General features: G+C 41.6%; 1 protein-coding gene and 1 long non-coding RNA gene across 14 annotated transcripts in view; one reads left to right on the forward strand and one right to left on the reverse strand.

The window, feature by feature from the left end:
* nfixb (nuclear factor I/Xb) overlaps window positions 1-18348 on the reverse strand; it is a 134849-nt gene that overhangs the window by 89593 nt on the left and 26908 nt on the right. The gene's annotated exons all lie outside the window — the stretch shown is intronic.
* LOC118774598 lies at window positions 2689-15101 on the forward strand. Its single transcript, XR_005004824.1, has 3 exons — window positions 2689-2748; window positions 7679-7775; window positions 15034-15101. It is a non-coding gene; the product is annotated as an uncharacterized LOC118774598 (long non-coding RNA).

The following is an 18348-nucleotide window of genomic DNA, read 5'->3' on the forward strand; positions in this document are numbered from 1 at the left end:
TTACTAGATGAAGTCATTCACAGGCATTCAGAGATTCATTCACAAGGCAACTAGCAGGTCTTTTTTAATGTCAGTTCTGTGCAGGTAGCAAAGCCTTGGACTTTGCGCAAAACAAACACAATTGCTCAAATAAAAAAGGTTGCAGAGTCTGTATTATCTCATTCCGAATTAAAGCATATTGATACCTGTTTGCAAACGTTCGAAACCCTCCATCTTAACAGAGGGAAGAAATAAAAGGTCTTTACCTACAAGGAAAAAATAAAGACTCAGCAAAAAAATCTCTGAGCAGGAGTGAGATTTATAATAGCTACAAAATAAAATAAAACTGTGCAGAGAGAAAATAACAAGCTGCTGTTAGGAGCCATGAATTATGAGCCCTCCCTGCATACAGCCTTTCATTGCTTGCTCTGCTAGAGTAGTTTAGCACGGTGACATTTCCAGCCTCTCACACACTTGCATCAAGAAACCATAGCCCACATCGTCTGGAAAAATAACAGGGGATGGATCCGCACCTCGCAGTGAAACTATGGCTTGAACGGTGCAAATCTAGGCAGACATACAATTAGCCCCTTATATCACCCGTGTGAAGCTGATTTTGACGCTTCGAGTCAAAAACTGAATGCGCCACGCATTGGCCCAAAAGGCTGGGTAACTTTCCCAGTTCGCCATTGTGCTAAACAAAAGGAAATCATTGAAAAAAAAAAATCAATGTTTCACTCAAATATGAAAAATATATAAATCCCTAACATCACAAACCATTGAATGTCCTTGTGCAATTTTAGGCAGGACACAGTCTGCATTTGTGACATTAAATTGCACCTCTGTTTTCTCCTTTTTGAAATATGAGGGACTGTTATGGCATTCCACAAAACAGGAACTGGCATCAAAATAAATACTGTTTCAATGGTAAGGAAACATGGAAATGCACTAGAAAATCCAAGGAGTTTAGCTTTGAGTTTTAAACGAAAAAGAAATGCACCTGTCCATTATGTATTTGTCTTTATTACACCTTACTTTCAGTGTTATGACAAAAGGAAATGTCCCAGCAAGAGCTAACCAAAAACAAGTTAATTACAAACATACCAACAGGCCACAAAGGGAGAATTTCTGCAAAGGCAATTACGAACGGCAGCTACTGCGATGTCTCCATGCAGCATACAGAAAATGTACTCTTTAAAAAGAGAAAAGCATGACAGCATATACTGCCCAACAGAAGAAAAGGCATGAAGGAGCTTAAAGATAAAGGTTTGCGCTGTATTGAAAACGTGGCCTGCAAGAGGCCCATTTGTGCTCACCTGCAACCATTAGTCAAAGTCTGCTTTTAAATTAATAAAGTTCTAAATTAATAATAGCAGCAGTGAATCTAAATGCATACAGTAAAATACTGTCACACAAAACGTAAGAATTACCTTATTCTCCTGCTGTATGACAATCAGTTCTGTTCGTGGATGCCCATTTTTATAAGAGGACATCAAATAAGGTTTTAAGTTCATTGCAGAGTGAACATAATTGGAATTTATATTGTTTTATTATTATTATTATTTTTTTTTACAAATTAATGCATGTCAAATGAATGACATTGTATGGATTTCAATTGCGTCACAATAACTTGACAAAATAATACGTAGTGTGGCATAATCTCTTCCTGAAGCTCCGAGGAAAACTGAACCCTGGCCTGCGCCTCGCCGACTGCGTTTCACACACACCTGGCGCGGGACATGCCAGACAGCCGCTTCGCTCGTCCATCTACGCTAGATATTGCATTTTAGAACGTTTTTGTTTAAAAACGGACAGATCGATGAGCAAAACTACCTGATGCTGTTGTCCTGTCGTACTTTTTCAGTGTCCTCATATTTAGAGACTACAGCTAATACAAGCTTGGCACATAACAAAATATATGTTGAATGCATATACTTTTGGTGACAAAATGGTTTTAAAATGGTAATGTACTAATTTTATCTATTTATGAGAATTACAAACCGCTTACCAAGGAGCGACTCACTACAACCTTTACAAACTATTTCCCTTCTTTCTTTTAAAGCTTGAACTATCCACTAATTAATGAAATCTTATTAAATAAATTAAATGTACTGTGAAGTGTTCTTAAACTTAAATTTATTGGATTGAAAACCGTTGGACAGTATAAATACAAACAACTATAAAGTCAAGTCTTAGTCTGGATTCAGCTGTGAAGAGGGAATGCACTGGCAAATACTTATTCTGAGTAAATACAATAAAATTAAAGTCAAATAAACTTGAAAGAGACATGACCTTATAGCATCAAAATTGCAACTTAATATATCTGTTTGCAATATTTCAACAAAAACATTACCTTAATTGAAAGTCTAATTTCATTTAAACACTCACTTTGATTTGTTTCAGGTGTAAAACAACCAAACCTCAGAGTCAATGTGATACATAAAATGGCTTACGGTTGTGTTGTCAATGATCACAGTGAATTTGATATTCGTTTTATTACGAATTAAGCATCAAATCTAAAAACGTCTGTTTCATTTACCTAAATCATTGCCCATTCACAAAATAAACTGTGCCAGACTCAGTAAACTAATCATGTTTGTTTTCTATTAGGAAATAATGTTTGTTGCTCTAGACTAAAGTTTATTCACATGCTAAATCGCATGGTTTAACTTTCTGGAACTTTCGCAAACTCATCTCTTCTATAAACGGCGGAGGGCAAAGTACCGCGAGGCCATTGACTAAGCCTATTTGTCTTGAAAGAAATACTTGGTGAGTGCTCTCTGAAACTGGCCACACTCGTCACAAGGTATTCATTCTACCAAAAAAATGAAAAATAAATAAATAACACTTTTTTAAAAAAGTTAAAAGTTACAAAATTGACGATACCTCGTTCAGAATTTTATCATAAATAATAATACGTTCTATGGAAAAGGTGTCAGCTTATTAAAATACATCCTTTAGCCACATTGCATAGACTTTAAAAGCATGTTTTGCCGGCCTTACCTAATTACAAACGCGTCCAAATAAAACTTAAGTTTTAAGTACAGCCAAGTGAAGTTTAACTCGTTCAGTGTTGCCTGCTAGAAACAGGGGAGATACAGCAGATACAGAACATTTTTGAAAAAAAAAAAGGAAGAAGTCATTTGCCTCCCAGACAGGTAACTCTGTTTGAATTTTATTGAAATTAATAAAAAGAAGACATTTTACAACAGCAGTTTTCAATGCAAGATTTATAACTACAGGTACATTTTTACTGAGATAAATTTTAGAAATACTATGTGAGTTTCGTCTTAGTTTAAATATTTTAAAGATAGTCTATAGTAAATATTTTGCAGCACAAGGTTACAATTAGTTCTTGTAACATTGCTCAATTTAAGTTTTATTCGTATGTAAATTTATACTGTGCAATACACTATTCGAATAATTATAAATTGTGAAACCATAAAAAACTGGCCGACAGATCTTATTAATATTTCAAATTCGTTTTCTTTTCTGTTTTCAAAGGACAGACGCTGCACATATTTGAAATGACCTCAACCAGCTGTACCCTTAACTCATTATTAGTTTAAACTCTTATTGTGAAACTGATATAATATAATATAATATACTTTAAACACTTTCTTTACATTGAACGTCAATTAGCCATAAACCATAAAAGTGTGTGCTCCTGTTTCAGGACTTGAATTCTTGACAACCTCACCAAGACATAATCCAAAAAAGTTCATGTACTGAAAAATGACCCTACATCACGAGTAAAAACTGCTCATTTAAATTACTAAAATCTCATCAATTTCAAATATTTTATTCATCCACGACAAATAAGTAAACGAGTGTTCAGATTAGGCTACGGTTAATGTCCAGGCATATCTAGAAATAGGCTACCCTATTCCTCAGACCTATCAAACAAAAGAAATTTTGTAAACAATGTCACTTAGCATAATAAATGTGAACGATGAAAAATAAGTGTTAATAAGTAATTAAATAATAAGTAAGTAAAAGTATGAAAGTCATATGAAAATCACATGAAGGTCGTCTTCCATTCTTTTTTTTTTTTTTTTTTTTTGTAATGTGATATAAAACCTGAACATGCGCTTGATTGTAACTGGAAAGGCTACCACGTTTTAGTTGACAACGTCAGTACAATGAAATAAGGCAACAAAGTTTACAACCAAGGTTGCTATACCTAATTGTTAACACACAAAATCCGCAATTGCACTGCTATCGGTTTAGGTTATGCCCGAGGAAGGCCTACTGTTTTTATTTCTTTTGAGGTGTGTTGTTCATAAGTTAAAATCATACATCATTTTCAACCTGTATTCCTAATAGTACTGACAGGGTACTCGGTTGTGCAGAACAGTAACAGCGTTCACTAATGCATGCTTAAATACTCAGGCATAAGAATGTAACAATAATGACATCAGCTGAAATCAATAGAACAGATTATTTTTAAAGTTTATTAATTAAAGTTGTAATTTTCTTTTATGACTATTTTATTTTCTTATACAGACAAAACATCTTCATTTCTGTATTTAAAAGGAGGAAGAGAAGTAGGTGCATGTGAATGTGAGAGGGCGAAGTTTTGACGGACTTTGACGCCTGCATATTCCGTTCTTCTGTACGGCAGCCTTTGTCAGGTTGAAACTGCTTAAGATTTCATATTTGAAACGCCTTTGCTAAATAGGTTATTTACGCTGCTTAAACAGCCCCCTTTCCCGATACTTTTCATTCTCATAAAAATCGCCTAAATTACATACTTTGCAAAACAAACTATCCTGCATTAGTAATAATGTTGAATCTACGTGTGCATTTGTCCAGAACTCGAAAATATATTATAAGAATAATTGCCAAATACTTCTGTGCAAAGACTAAGAGATGATTAGGTAAAGAGAGCGTTTTCTCTCTTATTTACACTTTCTGTCATTCCTAATGTTAAACTGATTTCTAGACACAAATAAGCTTTTTCATTGCTCATTAAATGTTCCAGGAAAGTGTACAAGAAATTGACTTACCGCCTATTTCAGTCTTTTGAAGAGTTATCATTGGAGATGGTATACATTGAATTTCCATACTTAAATATTGCAGTAAATAAATGGAGTGTCAAATCTTCCAACTTACCATTACATCTTTAAGTCTATTCACTGGAAAAGGGAAAAGCTCATTATTAACATTATAATAAAATTGTGCTTCAAACTTTTGTGCGTTTAAACACAGGGTAAATTGCCTGGAGTTCAACAGTTGCGCTTAAAAGAGCTTAAAAGCAGAATGGTGGCCTTGCATGTGAAAATCTGGGCATGATTCAATCTAACCACAGTGTGCTTTGTTCTTACCTTTAACTGTCATTTTTGTTCGTCTGGTTTGTTTGTTCATTTGTACGTGTTTATTATAAGTTCAAATGTTTTTGAAATTTCTGAAGCAAGAATTAAAAAAAAAAAATGAAGCTGTTTAAATAATTTCTCAGTCAAAGTTAAGGACAAAGCTGACTGCAGGACGACTGGAGAGAGGAACGGGTATATAAATTCACTACAAAGAACCATGCAGAAAAAAGGCTCCAACAGATATAATGAATACCTCAGCCAGTTTGTGCTGCATTATGAACCACAAATGTTTATCTGTCCCATACATCTTGAGAACAAGACAAACAAATGTACTCAGAGAGCAGGTGAAGTGCAATATGCGCTCTGCATAAGGAAAGGATTGATAGGTCCGGTGGTACCACTATGAAGGGAGCAAGTGTCTTGAGCCAGTGTTCAATTTTACACAGACATTTTCCACAAAGGGGGAAACCAAGGCTTGGATGCTACACGCCTCTGCTAATCCTGCGAATCAAAATGGTGGAGTCATTGTCATTAGAATTGGTTTTGACCGCGCCAATAATCTTTTAACCACTAAATACTAAGGAAAATACCAACTTTCAAGGGTTTTCCCTGGGTTTAGATATGGGTTTATGTACTTAGGAACACCAGGAAGAGACTGGGATTTGTGGGAAACATGGGCTTTGGAGGTATTGTTTTTGCTCAATTATGTGCATATTTACATCACATAAATTTCATACTTGCCAAACATTTTTTAATGTTTGTATATTCTTTAATTCTCTGCCTGCTATATGGTTATAAAGCAAAGGCAATGTAATACATATCAAATTACAAAGCTGAGGTGGTTTATAGGTGGTGATTATTTTTCATGGGAGTGCAGAAGGACCAAGGTACACAAGAGTTCAGGAACACCTCTTTAATGCCGAGGACAGGTGCGGTATATTGTGTGGTGTTAGACAGGGATAAACTTTATTTCTTTTTCCCTACAATAACTTAATACAGAGAGACAGACGTCTCTGCACAGATAGGAGACATTCAGAAAACAACCATGGGCGGCGCCAGGGAGGGGCTTGGGGGGTGCTGTAGCTACCCCTAGGATAGCCATAGCACCCCCCTAGAACCCCCGAGAAATTTCTGTGGTTTATTTAGAATTTTTGATTTTTAATGAATGGCATTGTAACTGTCGCAGAGCGGGCATTGCGTATGTGCATGTGTGTGTGCATGTGTGTGTGTGTGTGTGTGTGTGTGTGTGTGTGTGTGTGTGTGTGTGTGTGCACGTGTGTCGGGGGTGTTGCAGTAGAAATTAAACTGTGGCAACTGGCACATTAATGGGAAACCCTAAATTTCAGAGCACCCTCGCTGAAAAGTCAAGCAACCCCATAGCACCAGCAAAAGAAAATCTCTGGCGCCGCTCCTGAAAACAGTCATCTTTATATGCGCCCAATAATATTGCAGATACTACCAAACACTGCGAATATTTTTTACAGACCACGCAGTGTGTGGATTTCACAGGGGAGCAGTGGTGGGAGTGGTTAAGAAGTCAGAGCTGTAATAGGGTGCACTAACTCCCTCTCCCAGCCAGGCGCCCTTGTGCATACCAATAAAGTTCCTCCTTTAACTCCCCCCCCACACACACAGACACACCAAATAAAGAGCCTGAGTTGTGAGATCATCATGGAGGAGAGGACCTGATGCTGACACTTCAACATTTACCAGACGCATGATTTCCCTGACACTTATCCTATATGCATTACCATCTCAACGTCATAGGGCTTATTCTGGACACGCTCTCTGGTAACACAGGTCCTCTGTCCTCATTCTGCTTATTACATGAAGGCTTGTGTTTGCTTTTGAAAATACACACGATTCATGGGTTAAGCAAATCCAATCAAGACAGGTTTTTATATGTATTATTATTAAAATCTCTGACATACCACAAACATGCATAAAGGAGACAAGACTGGCAGAAAGCTGAACAGGTGCCTGAAGTTCTTTCCCACAAAAAAGTTCTAATTTCTGATTCTCCCCCTGACTCCCATCATAACTGTTTTCCCCTCAAAGACCACACACTGAATTTTACATCAGCAGGGCCATATTCAACGCAGTACAAGAATGGTAATTGTGTATTCTTATTATTTCTCTCATCATGGCCATCGTTATTGTCATTTATTATTTGTAGGAGTAGCAGTGGTAATAGAAGCTCTGCAAGACAGCACGACACCTCGCTGACCAGGTGCAGATGGTTTCGACTGTCGACCGCTCACACGCTCATACACGCCGCCAGCCTACTGATTTCGTCATTTAGACGCCTTTACTCAAGGTGTTACCCATGCGATTCCATCTTTGTGTTTCTTTGTCTTACGTCAGGACCTTTTCTTTCATTTCAGCATTGGCGATTTAGAGCAGCAGCCCTACGGCAGAGCAAAGCAGCTCCGATCCCATCGCCAGGCTGTGTTTCTGGGCCACAAGGCTTAGTCATGCAAGGTCAGTACTCTCTGCATCCTTCCAGTCAGTAAGAGGCTGTTTTCCTGAAGGTAGAAAAAGCTACGGTCTCACCTCTTCATCTCTTCTGAGGTACAAAGCGTGCCTGAATCCCCGTTAATATGACGATTAGAACTGGCTGCGGTGGGAACAGCGGCAGTACAATAAACCCCAAGTTCAATGGCTGAGGCTATTTCGGTTAATCATTATTCCGAGACGAAATGAGATGAAAAACAATAAACAAAACAAACAAAAAAACAAAAAAGCCGCTCCGTTTTCCCCCGCGCGCAGGCGAGCGGGGCAGAAATATCTCTGACGTGTAATTCTGCATTGTTTGCAATTACCTCAGTTTACAGACCAACACGTTACTATGTGCGAAAGTCTGGGAGCAATTTGTGGTAGCTGCTTCATGCTCCATGTAAAAAGCACCAGAATAAGCCTGTGGAACAATCAAGAGCAGCACGCATTCCACAATCTGCCCCAACAAAGGGGTCGCCCCTGCACAAACAATCAAGAGCTGGGCGTCTGACTGCCATTATCCTTACGGATAATGATAAAAGAAAATAACTTTCATAATGCTTACATTACTAATATTATTACTGTTATTGCTGTTGTTATTACAACTACAGTGCTGAATGTTGTACCTGAATATTTTTTGTAGCGTCTGTGTAACAATAAGAAATGCTACAGATATTCAGTGTTTCTAAACACATCGATTTCAAAGCAGAATGAGACCAGTTGACACCTGCACCCAAGACACCTGCACCAGTCAAGAGTGCAGGCCTGTTTTTACTCTGCAAGCTGAGACGACAGAGGCATAGAGCTGTGTCATCAGGGCTCATTTTAGGAAGGGAGAGAGTGGAAGCCCGGGCTGCCCCCTGTGCCCCCTGGCTGACGAGGTCATGGGAAAGAGCGTGTTTTCGGAAACAGGACTCTTTGCCGCCTGCCGACACACCGCCCTAGTTTCAGTGTCTGGGTGTCTGCCGCCCGCCATGCTGCGACAGGCTGGCTCTGCAGCACGCAGCCACGTGCTCGTTTCAGTTCTGTCTGAGACTCTGCGCACGCAGTTCAGTCCAGTCTGAGAGCCGGCGAATGCATTTCAATCCTGCCCCAAGAGTCCGTACTCATATTTCAGCCTTTTCTGAGAGCATGTGCACCGGTATCTCGGTTCTATCTGAGAGACTGCACGCCCATTTTTTGTTCAATCCGAAAGCCTCTGTCGTCATTTTACACTCATTTTTGTAAACCCAAATATTTCAGAGCAGTAATTACAGTGATTACGCCACGGATAGTGCTCATTTTATTAAAAGGTGCAATTTGTCAATTTAATTGCCGAAACCCTTATTTGACTTTAATTGAAATTCTCTATTCAAATGGTCCACTTTCAATTCTGATGGAATTCTGCTTTCATGCCGCCAGTGAATTTTACAGAGGATTTAATGACTTAAATTTAATGAGTCTTATTGTGTATTTCATTAGTTTAACAAAAGGCTATACAGCGAGGTGCATGCTCCGTCAGGCTGAGACGGAGCATCTATTAAGAGGACAGCATTTGTAATCAATTCTATGACATATGCATGTAAATGCTCTAAATTTAATTATTTATTTGCTTTGCTCTTTCACCTTCATCAGAGCATGAACGACCGAAACACGCCAGTAACTGTGAACATTGCCAGTGTTATCCGTGAGCAATAGTGAATAGTTACCTTCTCCAGTGCACCTATGGTGAAAATGTCTGAGTGCAAAAAATCATGAAAACTGAACCCTGCTGCCCTGAAACTTTCAGTATTCTCTGCAGTAGAGGTCCATGGAACGGATATGCACAATTATGGACATTATGTATTTTTCAGCCCCAAAAGGACTTGTTATCCAGAAAAAAAAAATGCTTTCCCTTAGGGGCGACGGCCGAAATGGAGACAACTGCAAGTGCGGGAACACGGCTCCTCCCAAGAGCTCCCCCTTCACCCTGTCAGTCAAAATGACCGTCTTTTGATTGATGAGGTGTAAACTGGAAAGTACTTTGCATATGTTATGGTGACCGCGCTCAGGGGGTGACGCCCCGCCCTGTCTGTCCCACTCGCTGGCCTCCAGAGCAGCTGAGGACACATGCCCCGCTCTCCCAACGCCAGCACCCCATTCTGAAACACTGGAATAACTGCCGCCCTGAAATAACATGACCAAAAATAAACATCCCTTTCGGTCCACAAACACTGAACTCCCTGACCATGTCATCAGCGCACGGGGGAGAGAGCTGTGGCATGGCGGCTCTCTGGCTGTCTTACCGGGATGAACTCTGGGAGCTAGGGGGGAGGCGGGGCTTTGTGAGGGCGGTTCGCTGCGTTGCGGCCCGCGGCCTGAGAGACGCTGCGGGCGGGTCACCGAGTCCCCCTCCGTCAATTTGAGCCCCAGTTGTTGCCGGGGTATTTTTGCCCTACGCAGTAAATGTGAATGCACAGGATTCCCTGCTGAGCGGAGCCTGGGGGGGATTCCAGAAAAGGTCAAGTAGGCGGAGTTGGTCAGGCGGGGGCCAGGCTGCACACTCGCGGGGCTGGCAGACCTGTGCGGGGCTCTGGGCTGCAGTACTGGGAGGGGACGACCTCTTGCCAGGCTTTGCAGTCTCAGTCTGCCCAGCGACGTTCGCTCCGCAGACACGCACACAGACGCAGACAATGTGCGTCGATGCACACGCATACGCATGCGCGCTCACAAACACATACACATACACACACACACACACACACACACACACACACACACACACACACACACACACACATGCACGCACACACACACATGCTACAGCTGCACAGCCTTAATCTTCCAATAGAAAATAAAGGCGAAATCTAACGGATAACCGATCTAGATATTTCTCCAGCTATGCTGCCAACAGCCAGGGTCCTGCTTTCTCGGAACAAGGGATGCTCTATTGACTGAATTTTCCCCCTCTTTCTCTCTCTCCCTTTCTTTTCTTTCTCCCCAGTTTTCCCTCTGCCAGTCGGGAAGGCGAAGTGCCAACCCTTTCCACAGCCGGGCACACTGCCCTGCCCTTTATGCAAATGCCTTGCCACCAGCCCCAACTCATATTCCCTTCCTCCTCTGCCTTCAGGTCTTTCTCTCTGTTTTTCTACCCCCTCTTTCTTTCTTTCTTTCTTTCTCTCCCCACTTCTTCTCTGGAACTGCTCTGTGGCATATACAATGTCAAAACACATCCTTGTTATTCTAGTATACAGTATATGTGTGACTCACTCACAAAAACCCGACAAACTCCCTCCGTTACCTCTCAACTTATATAGATATCTCTCTAGATACAGATCCATCTATCAGTTTCTAGAACACCAAAAATAACACAAACACACAAACACAGGTGCACACATGCATATCGAAACACACCCACACACACAAACCAGATGCACACACACATACACAAACACGCACATGCACAAGCTAACTGCGTAAAGTCACTCTCTCACACATTACACTCTCCCAAACAGGGTGTGAAAATGCAAACATACATGAAAAATACAACAGCGGCACATAGACACACAAAAACACAGGCAAACACACACACACACACACACACACACACACACACACATACTCAAAAACAAGCAATCAGCAGTCTTGGCTGAAATCCTTAATATCCTGGCCATTTACACAAAGGACTGTCAGTCTCAAACTCCTCTTTGTGAGGAGGGCTTTGCGTGCTGCATTTTCCATTATTAGGTGGCTTGTCAGCAGCAGAAAATCTGTGGTTTATTGTTATTACGATTATGTTTTTAACTCAAGAGTGCGGTGGAGGCTGACTCTCTGTTTACCCACATTCATCTGCAGCTCTTCAACTCTCTCTTCACTTGGAAGTTACCTACCATCAAAGACAAAACACGTACGGAAAACAAAGGACAGGAATTTCCTTTGAACTTTAAAGGGGGAACACAGATAAAATGAAATGTAACGAGCCGAATGAGAGTCAGTATTAAAAGTGACAACCAGCACGTGCCCTCACCCTATTCTTTCTTTCATTTATTTGGATTTAATGAGAGGGTTCTACCTGCCTGAAGCGGGTGTGGCGCCCCAGGCGTGAGTTTGTGCCGCATCGCGGCCGCAGGGCCGGAGGATCCCCGCACTCGGGGCCTTTGTCCGCCCGCCTCTACGCCACCATTGTGCCCACCCCCCCCACCGCAACCCTCCCTCACCCCCACCTCTCCGGCCTCCACAGAGGCAAGACATCAGAGGGAAGCCAGACAAGGAAACCCTAAAACCCATTGTTGACACGCCTCCCCCTGTCTTGTGCACAGACAAAAACACAGATTAGCAGAGAGAACATTGTGGCCCAGAGAAAAAGAGTATTAACACACACACACACACACACACACACACACACACACACACACACACACACGATTTATCGCACATGGCAATTAAATGCTGCCCAGTCAAAATATTCTGACATATACAGAGATGAGAATTATACAACAGTGGGTAAATAGAAGCCAGTTAAAGAAAAAAAGAGTAAACAAGATTTGCTAAGACAGACACACACACACACACATATTATGAGGGGAGTCTTGGATGTAGGTAATGTGGATCGGAGTGCTGTCAGGGGAAAACATAATATTATCATCCAAATTAAAGTTATTTTTTGTTTTAGCCTCATGGCTCCTGATGCTACAGGGTACATTTACCTGTTATTTCCCTAAAATGTAAAATGAGGCCCATGAGCTGGCAGTAAATGAAAACATTTCTGTGCCTCACTTGTCACGTCAGCAGGTGTGTTTGGGTTCCTTTTGCCTCTCAGCCTAATCAGCATTAGTGGAAACGTGATAGAAATATCACTGTCTTCGAAAATAGATGGAATTTCCCACTGTTGTCTGATTCAGGACTATCCAGATAACAGAGTCTGCATGTCGATATTCTGGATGTATCCATGAATATGTTAAAATATTCTTTCAATGACATATCCAGTTAAGAACCTAATTATTTTCCCATAGGAAATCAAACACACACATACACGCCCATGCATACGCCAAAGCAAAATAGTAATGATAAATAACACGACAATGGTTTGTTAGGTAATTCTTTTTATAGAGGAGGTAGTGAAAGTGAACATTGCTTAGCCAGGTAGGGAGGCAGAGACAAAGCAGAACAGCCCGAGGCAGGACAGCATGACCTGTTACACTCTCCACTCCAGCACCTCCAGCTACAGCGGAGACTCCAACACAACCTAAGCCTATAAAGCATAACCTCTTCTACGTACGGGATCCAATCGCTACCCCCAGGCAGGAGCCCATGGGTCCAAGCTTCGTCCTTGGAACACAGCTCGCTAAAAACACTCACAACATTGTTCCGCTATTGTTGCAACAGCATCACAAAAAAGCATTGCCCGAATATTGTCTGCTGTATGCCTCGAAATGCCAACGATCAAGGTATGCAAACAAAATGTATTAAATTCACAGCCCGGTGCGCTGGACAGGCGTAATTTATTCTAACCTGCTTATGATTCAGGAGCGAATCCTGGCAAACGGTATTTCTTATCCTTTATTTGTTTACTGATTACATCTCGGAACAAGAAAGTAGAGCTGCAATAAGTTGGAGAACTCAGATTGTACGCTTAGCGCCATTAAGAACAATAAACCTATTTGTCAGAAGCTCCTGGCTTTATACAGGAGTGTCGGGCATTAGCCCTGATAAAGGACAGTTCTGCTCTACAAAAGAGGCACTGAGAGACAAAGGAGCCCTGCTACCACTTGTCTCTCATCAATATGCCCTCATTAGCAGATGATGTTTCATTGGGGACTTTACCTTGCATACTGCAGGACAGATATAATTAGGCAGTAGTTGATGTTTTCAATGCCCTTCAATTACTCCTGGAGAACTTGTGAACAATTTACACAGCGAGCAAGGAGATTTATCGCACTTGTTCTTCAATGGAAAGTGAGCTTGTTTCCAGTGACATTAGGTGTCTGAGACGCAACTAATGGATCTCGGAGAGCGGTCCCTGGCTGGAAGGGTGTGGGGAAGGGGGGTGGGGCAGGGAGAGGGTTAATCATCCAGCAGGGAGCCCAGAGGAGAAGCCCCCCTCACCCGGGGCTCTGTGTGGCTTCCTCTGTGGAGGCGCTGTGTTGTGCTGGCCGGAAGAGCGCTGACTCAGACAATGAGGGTGAGAGGTCTTCATGCCGGACACTGGACACCGTGCACACTAAAGCAAGCGTTCAGTAGGATACAGCAGTCAGCCGCAGTACCACACGCACACACACACACACAGGCACGCACTCTCTCGACCACACAAACACACAGTAAAAGTAACACTTACTGGGATACAGAAACTATCCTCACAGCTACAGACACGCACAGGTGCGCACACACACGTGCATGTTCTCCCAAACACATAATCAGACAAAAACATACACACACACACACACACATGCACACTCAACTACACACACACACACACACACACACACTTAAACAAAGGCTCACTGCTAGATGACCATCATCAAAATCATCACATACACACACGCATTCCTGTGTATACACATATGCATGCATCTGCACATACACAGCCTTTCTCTCTCACACACACACATCCCTAACAGACAGGATCTGTACAACACTAACAGGGGCACATGCAGTTCCACTTTCCTCTGGTTTTCTCCCTTAATGTGGCAACAAATTGAACACTGCCTGGCCCACCATGCCACCCTACAATTACCATAACACCGCTGACAGAAGCCTATAATTCCAGGTACTGGAATGAGGGTGTGGGGGTAGAACGAGCCACATGTCCAATATAAAGGAATCTCAGTGACTGCCTCAGATTCACTCCAGTCTAAGAACCGCTCAGCTGGTGATAAGTTTAGACAGTGGCTCCACAGACCCTGATTAGCAAGTGACTGTTGATTTGAGTAATTTTATCTCGGAGAAACGCCAACCTGCAATTCTAGCCTAAGAGATGCTTTTAGCATTTTTTTTCCCAATAGATCCTTGCCAATGAACATCAAAATTGATACTATTAATGCATACCTTACAGTCATATAATCTTACTTGAGTGTTTTTTTTTTCTCTGTTTTGAAAGTCACTGCCGTATCAGATGGTCCTTGGCTTTCGATCAAAAAACTGAGGAGGGGACTTACAAATTTAACTCTGCAGTGAGATGTCGGACAAATCCGAACAAACGTTCACAGTTTCATTAGGAAAAAAAAAGTTTCATCCAGGATGCCTACATACATGAACCTCCACACACCTTTCTTGTTTTCCTTAACAGGGATGAACTGACAGAACAGTTGAAGATACCAACACCCATTTCCTGTTACTGAAGACTGAGGCTCCCACAACCCCTCTTTCCTTCTTCCGCTGAAGATTTCCTCTGCTGTTAAATTAACTATAGGCATAATGGTATGGCCCTGGGATATGACGGCCCTGACAGGGAGCAAGGGGGCAATCACTGAAAGGTGTTTCGAAGTCCTGCTTCACGGAGACAACACGTGTAGAAGACACTGGAAGAAGAGATAAACGTTGTCAGCTGGGGACAGTATTATACTGAGTAGTCTGAGGATACAGTCAGGAACATGGCTCCATGGCTCAAATGAGAACAACAGCGCTGTAACTATATATGCTCAGACGCTTTGGTTTTCTGCAACCCTAGTGGATCCATATCTCTCCCCCGTTGGCCAGCAGGTTGACACACTTCACGTCCTACTCTCACAAGCCGCCACGTAGCGAGTGTGTTTGGGCTTGAATGCTTGAAAAAAGCGAGTCGCACATTACGTGCTGGTTTTCCCTTTCACACATCTGCTGATCATTAAATCCGGATTCCTCGTCCTCTGGCTAAATACATATATACAACATACAGCAGCAGAATTTAAATCAATATGAGGTTTTAAAATGACCAAACTTGAAAGGTTTTTTTTTTTTTTTTTTTAAAAAAGAGCTCACAACATCCTCCTCAAAAGTGCAAGCTAGAGTACAGAGACAAACCCTAATTTGTTAATGGCTACTTCAGCGCTTTCAAAAGCAACCTCTTGATAACCCTTGGATACTGTGTTAAAAAAACACATAAAAACAAACCAAAAAATAAGCTAATTAAATACAGGCTGGTTGTCTGAGTACCAGATTTAAATAAACAAAGCCTTCACTTGAACGCAGAGATCGGAACCATTATAGGGATTTTGTGTTTGCGGTGTTTCTTTTCCAGGGTGGAGGAATTAGGTTATTAAAGACAAATGTATTATTGTTTATAACACTGGAGGAATTGTACCGGCTAAAGCCTCACCAGTGACATGTTTCCTTCACTGCAAAATGTTGCTTGGCCTTTCAGGGGGTCTGCAAATGCTGTCTCTTTCAAACTGGAAACCGGGTCTTTGTGTGAGGAGGTTGTGTATTCACACGGAGTAGATTCTCCAGATAAGAACTGGCAACTTGCATGAATAAGTAGCATAATATCGTTATGATGCATTAACATTCCTTCACATCCCCAAGGAAACTGAATATGTGCATATCGACCATTTTAATCAGACTCCACTTCTTGGAAAAGAAGGGATGTTTGTTGCGTCAGGTAAGGAGCAAAGACAACCATGATATAAATCTGACTCAGGATCTGTGTGTGCAGAACTCTACTGAAAAAATGATTGACATGTTTTTTGAATGAATGAGTAACAACTCTGTACTATCCAAGGGGAAAAAATAAATAAATAAAATCCCATCTATTATAAATTAGACCCCCCCCCATACATACACCATGGTAACAACCAAATAATGAGCAAAAGAAAACCTCCAGAATGACTAGACCTCAGACAGGGTGAATCCAGGGGCATTGGTGTTCAGTGCTTTTGATAGGGATTTTACCACTGAAGATCTGTTTGTTTTAATGCTGAGTGAAGTTGTCCAGATGCACATGTCTTATATTATAGATACATTTGATTGTGTCACTTCATGTGCAGTGCCACAGGGTTGGAAGCACCATGCCCTAACACACACACACACACACACCAACAACCCCTAACTCCTAAACACACATAAACACACACACACATATACCCAGGCACATACACCAACAACCCCTAACCCCCAAACACATACACACAAACACACATACTCCCAGATATATACACCAACAACCCCTAACCCACAAACACACATAAACCCACACACATTGCTACACACACACATGCATGCATGTACATACACACATATTCCCACACACACAGACACATACATACACTGAATCTCCAGCAGGCAGCTTGCAAAGCCAGGACAGAAACTCTCCTGACGCTCCTGCACTGAGGCCTGGATTGTTGACTCACCATCCGGAGAGCGGAAGTCAGATGTGTGCACAGTGCATCACCCCGTACACAAACACACCCGCAAAAAACACACACATACCACACACACAAACACAAGCATACCACACACACAAATACACACATTCCACACACATACCACACACAAACAAACAAACAAACACACACACACACACACACACACACACACACACACACTCACACAGATATAATCTTGTGTTCCAACTCAAATGAGCAAAATATACTGGTCAGCTCTCTCTTAACACCTGTCTCTTTGTCTACATATGGCAGCATTCTCACATAACAGTGTAAAATTTTAATTTAAATTCCTCAGAACAGTCATTGACAATAGCATCTGAATAGCCTATAAAGCATAGAAACATGTCTCCAACCGTCCTTAACAACAGAAAGTAAAAAAGAAAAAAAACTAGGAAAGAACAAAAGGCATGCTGGAACCACTTCTAGAATGCATCACTTTCCCTCCTTTGTCTCAAACTTACATAATAACTCATGATTAAATCAGACTGGCTTATTTCTTTATCAAAAACCTTGCTGTGCCCACAAATTCACTACAACTGAAAAAAATAGTGTGCCACAAAAATGCTTATAGCTGCGTAATTAGCTCAATGTGTGTTTAAAAACATACATTTCCCAAGGCCTGGAGCCACGATGACACAGGCCAGGCCCAGGGTCTTTAAGTCAATAAACACAAACCTCTAAAACCCCATCTTACAGTCACTACACCCTCCTCCCCAAACCCTCACCCCCATTCCTTGTCCCAGTCCCCTCCCTCCAAACCGCGTTCACAACCACAGCGTGATTAAAGAACTCCCCCCCCCCCCCCCCACCCACCCCGACCCCCAAGGATTTATGAAACTGCAGCAGGGGGCAAATATTTAATACACGGTTAAGCAGCGAGAAGTTGCACATGTGCTGAAATTCCAGCAGCATAATGGCCAAATTAGGAGTGAAAAAATTAGCAAATGATCAAAACGATCACAATCAAATCGGGGCTATACACTTAATGCCTGCGTTTCTTCCAGTTGATCCTTATTGATATTAATTCATTTTGGAACATGGATTATGATAGTCATCATCAATCTTCATTAACAATGAGAATGGTGATCATCATCATTATGGTTTTGTTATGCTATTATTAAACAGCATGCACTATACAAGGTACATGAAATCCGATTAGATTAAAACAGCAACCAGTGACAAGGCCCCAAAACACTCGGCCACAAAGGCAAGAGCTTTCTTCGCTAGACTCAAAAACCACC

Source organism: Megalops cyprinoides, chromosome 1 (assembly GCF_013368585.1).
Source record: "Megalops cyprinoides isolate fMegCyp1 chromosome 1, fMegCyp1.pri, whole genome shotgun sequence".
NCBI classification, from domain to species: domain Eukaryota; kingdom Metazoa; phylum Chordata; class Actinopteri; order Elopiformes; family Megalopidae; genus Megalops; species Megalops cyprinoides.